This window comes from Tachyglossus aculeatus, unplaced genomic scaffold (assembly GCF_015852505.1).
Source record: "Tachyglossus aculeatus isolate mTacAcu1 unplaced genomic scaffold, mTacAcu1.pri scaffold_97_arrow_ctg1, whole genome shotgun sequence".
Classification (NCBI taxonomy): Eukaryota; Metazoa; Chordata; class Mammalia; order Monotremata; family Tachyglossidae; genus Tachyglossus; species Tachyglossus aculeatus.
Genome location: NW_024045100.1, coordinates 279,342 through 288,166, shown reverse-complemented (window position 1 = coordinate 288,166; position 8,825 = coordinate 279,342). Strand labels below are relative to the sequence as shown.

The following is an 8,825-nucleotide window of genomic DNA, read 5'->3' as shown; positions in this document are numbered from 1 at the left end:
GTGATCTGTAACCCACTGATCTATGCGGTTACCCTGTCACCCAAAATCTGTGCCCAGCTCGTGATTGGATATTACCTCATGGGTTTTGTGAATGCATTCCATTCTGATGTTCCGTCTATCTTTCTGTGCCTCCAATGTCGTCAACCACTTTTTCTGTGACCTCCCTCTCCTGCTGGAACAGCCCTGCTCCAAACTCCACATCAACTAGACTGTACTACTCCTGTTTGCAATTTTCCTGGGTATGTTCACATCCCTAAAAATCCTCCTTTCTTATATATCATCCTGGCTGCCATTTTGATGATTGGCTCTGCCAAAGGGATGCACAAAGCTTTTTCTACATGAACTTCCCACCTGGCAGCTGTGACCATTTTCCACAGGACCAAAGTCTTCATGTGTGAGTGGCCGAACTCCAGCTACTCCCTGGACTCGGAAAAACTGACCTCAGCCTGAGAAAAAAGGAGGTGAAGAATGCTGTAAGCAGGTTTATATAGCAGGGAAGGTGTCCTTGAGTGAAGAACCTTTTTGATTGGAGGGGTACATAGTAGCACTTTGTATGGAGAAGTTACATTGAGAAGATAGAACCAATGGAATTTCATGACTGATTGAATGTGTGGGTTGAATGAGAGAGATGAAGTGTACTTCCCAAGCACTTAGTACAGTGCTCTGCACACAGTAAGCACTCAATAAATACGATTGAAAGAATGAATGAACGAACAGTGCCAAGGTTGGGGGCTTGGAAGACAGGAAGGATGATGGTGTTGTTTCTAAACTACAGTGACGGGAAAGTCATGGGAAGGATAGGGCTTGGGTAGAAAAAGGTAAAGTTCTGTTTTGTCCCTTCTATGGACTGAATGTCAGGGCCCACGGATTTTGAGATCATGGGGCCCTAAGTAACCTGGAAACACTCCCTGGCCTAGAACTTTCCTGCCCATAGCCATGCACCTTTTAGACACTCTACCCCAAGGCCAGGGTCACTGATGACCTTTGAGAGGGTAGTTTCTATGGAGTGAAGCACCACTTATCTCTCTCATTCCACCTAGATATTCAGACTGTCACCAAATCCTGTTGGTTCTACTTTCACCACCTTGCTAAAATCCGTTAATCAAAGCACTTATCATATCCCACCTTAACTATTGCATAGACTTATCACTGACCTCCCTGCTTCCTGTCTCTCCCTGCTCCAGTCCTTTCTTCACTCTGCTGCCCAGAACCTTCTTTTCTAAAAGACGTCTCCCCACTCAAGAGCATCCAGTGTTTGCCCATCCATGTCCACAGCAAAGAGAAACTCTACCATTAGCTTGAAGCCATTAAATCAGTTCTCCCTCACCTACTTTACCCAGCAGATAGAGCATAAACCTGCGAGTCAGAAGGTCAGGTGTTCTAATCCCTTGGGCAAGTCCCTTCATTTCTCTGGGCCTCTGTTATTTCATCTGTAAAATGGGGAGCAAGACTGCAAGCCCCATGGATAGGGACTGTGTCTAACCTGATTTGCTTGTATCCAGCCCATCGCTTAGTATAGTACCTGGGACATAGTAAGTTAACAAATACAATTATTATTATTATTATCATTATTATTATTATTACTATTATTATTATTATTTCTTACAACCCAGGCTGCCCATTTCCCTCCTCTGACACCAACCTACTCTCTGTATCTTAATTTTACCTGCCTTGGGGCCGGACTCTTACCTATATCCTCCCTCTGACCTGGAACTCCCTCCCATTTCACATTCACGGAGCACCATTCTCCCAATCTTCAAATTCCTACTAAAGTAAAATCTCCTACAAGAAACCCTCCCTAACTAACCCTTAATTTTCCCAACCTATTTACCATCCCCTCTGCATCACTCATGCACTTGGGTCTTTATCCCTTAAACACTTAGATATTTACTCCACTTCCAGCTCCACAGCACTTAAATACATATCCTTATACACTGCCATTTCCTCTATCTATTCATTTTAATGTCTATCTCCCCTTCTAAATTGTAAACTCCTTGTGGGCAGGGATTGTGACTACCCAGTCCATCGCATTGTAGTTTTCCAAGCACTTAGTACAGTGCTCTGCACAGTTAGAGCTCAATAAATAATATTGGATGGTTAATTGATTGGCGGTGGCTATGTAAATCTGGGGATTGGAAGGTAATAATAATAATGATAATTGTGGTATTTGTTAAGTGCTTAGTATGTGCCAAGCACGGTTCTAAGTGCTAGGGTAGAGATAAGGTTAACAGGTTGGACACAGTCCATGTCCCTCATGGGACTCATAATCTTGATTCCCATTTTACAGACAAGGTAACTGAGGCATAGAGAAGTTAAGCGACTTGCCCAAGATCACACAGCAGACTTGTGGCAAAGTTAGAAGCCATAACCTCCAACTCCCAGGCCCGTGTTCTTTCCATTAAGTCATGCTCGTTCTCTGTAAAACCCCAATCACCTGGAGAATCTTGGGGCAAAAAGGGAGAAGGAAGATAATCACTGCTTCCATTCCAGGAAGTTTCATTGCTTCCATTCTGTGACTGGAGAAGAAAACATGGCTTATTGTCCTATACACGTATGTTTACATGCATCTATGTGCATATGCATGTGTTCACTTGCACATGAACATGTGCACTTGTGAGATTCATATATACACGTTCTCATGTATGTACTTACATACAAGTGAATATATCTATATATGAATCTTTTCCACATACAGTGTATATGCATATATACGCAAATACAGTGTATATGCGTATATATGCATTCTTCTTTGTGCTGAAAAGTTTGAAATAGGACTATGTCATATCATAAGATACATACATACATACACATAGATCTTTGTCTGTGTATAGATTCATATTTGTAAACATGGAAGAATTTGATTTCTTTTAAATAATTAACTATGAGCCCAATTTGTCCCTCCAAAACCAAGAGAATTAGAACTGTGCAATTCTTCCAGGCTTTGACCAAACTGGATTTTGGTTCCATTTTCAACTACAGTTATTGGAGACAGAGAGGCAAGATGGTAGAAGGTGCTTTAATGCCCCTCACACAAGCCCTGGTGGAGAAGATTCATATTTTGAACAAGAGAGCCAGACAAAGAAAATCCTTCATAAGTGTGGGGACTTTGATGGCACAGGTATCCACCCCACCAAGATCCTGAACTCTAGGGAGAAAGAGAGGCAGAGGGCCAGAGATGAGGTAATGGCAGAATGGGAGAGAGGAGATTTGGGGGTTCTGGTACACACAAGTGATTTGGAGACTCAGATCCAACCCAAAGATTGGAGGAATCAGTGGGATTCCCCCAGAACACCCCAGGAGGTTACCCCAGGGCTGCAGACCTGGATCCTGAAAGCCCCTCCCATCTTTAAAATCTGACCAGCTTTGAAAGCCTTACTGCATTATAAGAATAGCAGGATTGACAGGGTGGATTCCTTAGGCCAAACAGCAACCCGAATCTGACCTTGAAGACTGGATTTCTGCCTTGAGGTATAAGGGAAAGTCAGGGAAGGAGGATAAAGTAGGAGAAATGGATGGAAAATCAGTGACGAGAGTAGTACCTAGATTTTAAAACAAAATATGGCTGCTAGTTATGGCCTGATGATTAACAGAAACTTCAAAGAGAGTCTGCTTATTGCCAAGAAAGGAAAAGCTTCAGATAGCTTTAATTCTAACTTAGGTTCACTACCCTTTCCCTCCTGCTCCAACCCCCTGATCATTATTCCTCATTCAGGGGGTTTAAACAATCTTTTTCACCTCCATCTATTAGAACATAAAAATAAACCTAGCAATATTTCCAAAAATGTTCCTTTAGAGCTTTGTTGTAAGTTTCAAAATACAGTGTGGAATTGATCACATATGTTTACTCATTCACATTTAAGGCTAAACAATGCCTTCTGAACTCTTCAGTTCTACCTCACAATAGATCTAACTTATTCTGCAAAAAGACATTTTCTATGGCAAACCATTAAAATGTCTACAGTTCTGGGGAACACAGTTTTCTTCTCAATATTTTCTTCAGTGCACCTTTCATTTCACTGCTTCTCAAACTGTAGATGAGAGGATTTAGCAGGGGGGTGAGCAGAGAATATGCCAGAAAGAGCAATTCCTTGCTCTCTGCAGTGTAACTGGCCTTTGGTTGCAAGTAGGTGAGATTAGCTGGGCCATAGAACAGGGTCACAGAAGTCAGATGAGAAGCACAGGTGAAGAAGGCTTTTTGTCTTCCTGCTGTCGAAGACAGTTTCAGAATAGTGTAGAGGATGCAAATGTAGGACAGAAGTATCATCAGGAAAGGAAGCATAACCACTGAAATGGTGCCTATATAGGCATAGATTTCATAAAGGAAGGTGTCTGCACACACCAGTTCCGGTACCGGGGGAGTTTCACAGAAGAGGTGGTTAATTTTTTTGCGGCCACAAAATGGAAAGCTAAATACCCAAGGGTATTATGGCAATAACTGATCCAGAAATTAGAGAACCCGATGCTAGCTTGGTGACAACTGCTTTAGTCACCAACTGCAGGGGATTACAGATGGCCACGTAGCGATCATAGGCCATTTCACATAGCAGAAAGCATTCTGTAACCCCTAGGAACAGAATGAAATACATTTGCACCACACAACCAACAAACGAAATGGTTTTGTGATCCGTTGAAAGAATCCCAAGCATTTTAGGGACAATCATTCCACTGAAGCAAGTTTCTAAGATGGACAAGATCCTCAGGAATAAGTACATAGGAACATGAAGACTCTGTTCCAGGGTGATGATGAAGACAATGACCATGTTTCCTACCAGAATAATGAAGTAAATGATTAAAAGCACCACAAACAGAAGAAACTGCAGTTTGGGAAAGTTGGAAAAACCCAGGAGAATGAAGTCAGTCACAGTGCTCTGGTTTCCCCTCATCATTTCAAGCATGAAAACAGGAAGGCAAATGGCATTTAATGCTCTTTAGCATGAGGTTAACTTATTCTGAAATCTGGCATCCTGTTCAGCTTTCATTCCCAGTCATCTGTGAGAGATCAGAAATCAGCCTTCCCATCTCTTCTGGGATCTCCATTTGGCATTTGTTACATTCACTGAGCAAAGCAACAGGATGATTTGCAAATCACCAGGATGGGAAATTTCCCTCAAAGCTGAAGAATGGATGATGGATATTCCTAGACCAAAAGGACAGAAGCAAATTCGTCATTAGATAGAGAGTTTAATTCTACACAGTCATAGATACCATGGGCTCTGTATATATAAGCATAAAAAAGCTTTGCTATTCATGTATAAATCAATCAACCCATCCATCATATTTATTGAGCACTTACTACATGCTTGGAAGAGTATTTGAAGTACTTGGGAGACTACAATATGACAATGTAACTGAAACATCCCCTGTCCACTCTGAATTTACCGTCAAGAGGGGGAGCAATGTCAGAAATGGGATTTGAACCCCTGTCTCTCTTCAGAGAGAAGCCCCAACAAGGGGAAGTGACAACTTGAGTCTGCCTACTCAGACCACTAGGCCAGGGCTCTTGCTCTTCCTCTAGGAATGCAGACACATAGATAGTTTCTGTTGACAAGGTTTGCTTCTGGCAGGTATTCTATATGATAAAGTTTAGCTTTAGACTTTTGACCACCCTGAAGAGAGGAATAACTGTCTCCTTCTCTAGGATCACATGACAGCCAGTGATGATGTGCAATATGACTTATTGACATCATTAGGAACGATGTATTGTAGTCCTCCCTAACCTATTTTTCTCCCACCTGAACATATCCAACCGACCAATCATTCCATAATATTCTCCCAAGCACTTAGTACACAGTAAGCACTCAATAAACATGATTGATTGATAGATTGATAATGTTCATTGAGTTCTTTCTCTGTGCAGAACACTACACAGAATTCTTGAGAAAGGACACTAGAGTTAGTAGACATGATCCCTGCCCTCAAGGAATTTACAGTTAGTGGGAAAGGCAGACAATAAAATAAATTACAGATAAGGAGAAAGTAAAAAAGTAGAAAGATATAAAACTCATTGCCTGGAACTGTCACCTCTGGAGATATATCACTAATTCAGATCTTGCAATTGCAATTCTTCAGAAGTTCCCCCAAAAATTCATGATGATAAAAATCTCCAGAGTTTTGAGAGGTCCCTCCATCTCAAAAGCAAATATCACCCCCGTGATGATGTACTCTGAGTGGTAATGTCTCTTACAGTCTGAAGCCTGTCCTATATATATGTGTGCCTGCATATATGAGTGTGTGTTGATTGGGGAGGTCTCTGCAGTGCTCTGTGGAATTCTCCTTTATTGTCTATTATCAGGCATGTGTGTTTAGGAGCTCCAGAATAACTCGTATTTGGGGATTGTGGGATTCATTCTCATACCTTTATTTTCCTGCCATTCTCCCTGCCCCTGATGTCATTTATGACTCTTCTGATTCATACCTCTCACATGCAGTTTATCTTCAAATCCTGTTGGTTTTTCCTCCACAGTTTTCTAGATCCATCCCTTCCTCTCTTTATTATTTTTATTATTCCTCAGTCTCTTATTCCCACCATCCTGATCCTTATCTCCCCTCTTCACCCCTCTTCATCTTTCTAAGTTTGAAGTGACTCAAAAGTAGAATTTATTAAGCACTTACTGTCTGAAAAGCCCTGAACTAAGCAATTACAAAACATACATGGAGAGGCATTAGACATGGTCCATTAATCTTGTCTTATGCCGTCGAGTCATCTCCCACCTGTAGCGACACCATGGACACATCTCTCCCAGAATGCCCCACCTCCATCTGGAGTCGTTCTGGTAGTGGATCCAAAGAGAGTTCTTGCAAAAAATAAAGAAGTGGTTTACACAGAGTCAACTTGAGTCTCCACCCTTTACTAGAGCCCATGCTGCTGGTGCTTAGCACAGTTGAGTTTTGGCTTGTAGCAGATTGCCTTCCACTCGCTAGCCACTGACCAAGTTAGGAATGGAATAGGCATGCTTCTGCTTGACTCTTTCTCACATAGTCGAGAGTGGTAGAGTCCTGGAAACTCTCCAGGTGATATCCTGAGAGAGGGGTCCATTAATACAACAATATAAATAAATAAATTGTGGATATGTAAATAAGTGCTGTGGGACTGATGGGGTTAGTACAGGGTGAAAATCCCAGTGCAAGGGTAATGTGGAAAAGAGTGGAAGATGAGGAAATGAGGGCCTAGTTTGGGAAGGCCTCCTGGAGGAGATTTGCCTTCAATAAGGCTTTGAAAGTGAGAGAACAATCGTCTGTTGGGTACAAAGAGGGAAGGAGTCCAGGCCAGAGGTAGAATGTGGATGAGACGTTGGCAGTGAAGTCGGTGAAAATAGTCTCCGGTTGTGGCAATGGGAACTGTATGATTATTTACTTATTTATTATGTCAAGGCCTGTCTTTCCCTCTAGACAGTAAGCTCCTTGTGTGCAAATAGTGTGCTTACCAACTCTGTTTCATTGTATTCTCCCAAGTGCTTAGTACTTAGTGCTTAGTGCTGCATGGAGTAAGTGCTCAATATATATCATCGATTTATTGATTGCTGAGTGCCCTTATTGAAGCATCTCAATGTTTAGGAATGCACCAACATTTACCCTTTCCAGCACTGATTTTCTCTTTATAACCCATTATAGATCATTCATCCGTTCATTTATACAACCCCGTCTTGAATCTGCTAATATTGTCCACCTGTACAACTTTCTGAAACCATAAATTCTGAATGTTTATCATCCACTATGTGTAGAAGAGCTAAGCCTTCAGAGCTGGTTAACCTAAAGCACATTTTCAAAACATGCCTCCTTATATACTTCACACTTCTTACTTCACACTTCTAGCATAATAATTATAGTTTGCAAAGAGGTGAAGACCTGAAGTTCATATTGCACTTGATTGAAAGTTGGAAGACCAGGGGCTATCAATCAATCAGTCATATTTATTGAGTGCTTACTGTGTGCCCAGCACTGTACTAAGCACTTGGGAGAGCACAATGTAACAGAGTTTGTAGAAAAATTCCTTGTCCACAGCCTGGTGTAGTGGAAAGAGCATGGACCTGAGAGTCAGAAGGTCATGGGTTCTAATGCCAGGTCCACCACTTGTCTGCCATTTGACCGTGGACAAATCACTTTACCTCTCTGCACCTCAGTTACCTCATCCATAGAATGAGGATGAAGATTGTGAGCCCCATGTGAGATAGGGACTATGTCCAACCCGATTTATTTGTATCCACCCCAGCGCCTAGTACAGTGCCTTAGCACATAGTAAATGCCTCAAAATGCCATTATTATTATTATTATTTTTTCCTTTTCTAAATGATCTTAGTAGAATGACAAATTTCCTGGGTCTCATTTTGCCTATGTAATCAAAGGGAATAAAACTCCCCAGCTGATTGACATAGTGGTCATTTCTAAGTAATGATCTATGTCAAGAGCATTATCTTCTGATGAAGGAAAGTAGCAAGCCCTACTGGATGAAGCATGGGCCTGGAAACCAGATGACCTGGGTTCTAAACCTTGCTGTGCAACTTGCTCACTTTGTGACCATATGTAAGTCACTTAATTTCTCTGTGTCTCAATTTCCCCAAATTGCAAAATGGAGATTCAAAACTTGTTTTCCTTCCTACTTAGACTGTGAGCCCCAGGTGGGCCAGAGACTGTATCCATCCTGATTAACTTGTAACTACTCCAGTGCTTAGAACAGTGCTTGACACATAGTAATCACTTAACAAATACCCTCCCCCAAAATACAGAATCTCAGGTAAACAATCCAAATGGACATCTTTCTTTACAAATACTTGTATTTTTCAAAACAATTAAATACACTGAGTTCCTTAAGAAGTTGAGGAAATAAA

At 41.5% G+C, this 8,825-nt stretch overlaps 1 pseudogene; it reads right to left on the bottom strand.

The window, feature by feature from the left end:
- Positions 1-3,955: 3,955 nt before the first annotated feature.
- Positions 3,956-4,883, bottom strand: LOC119924348 (annotated as a pseudogene).
- Positions 4,884-8,825: the final 3,942 nt, after the last annotated feature.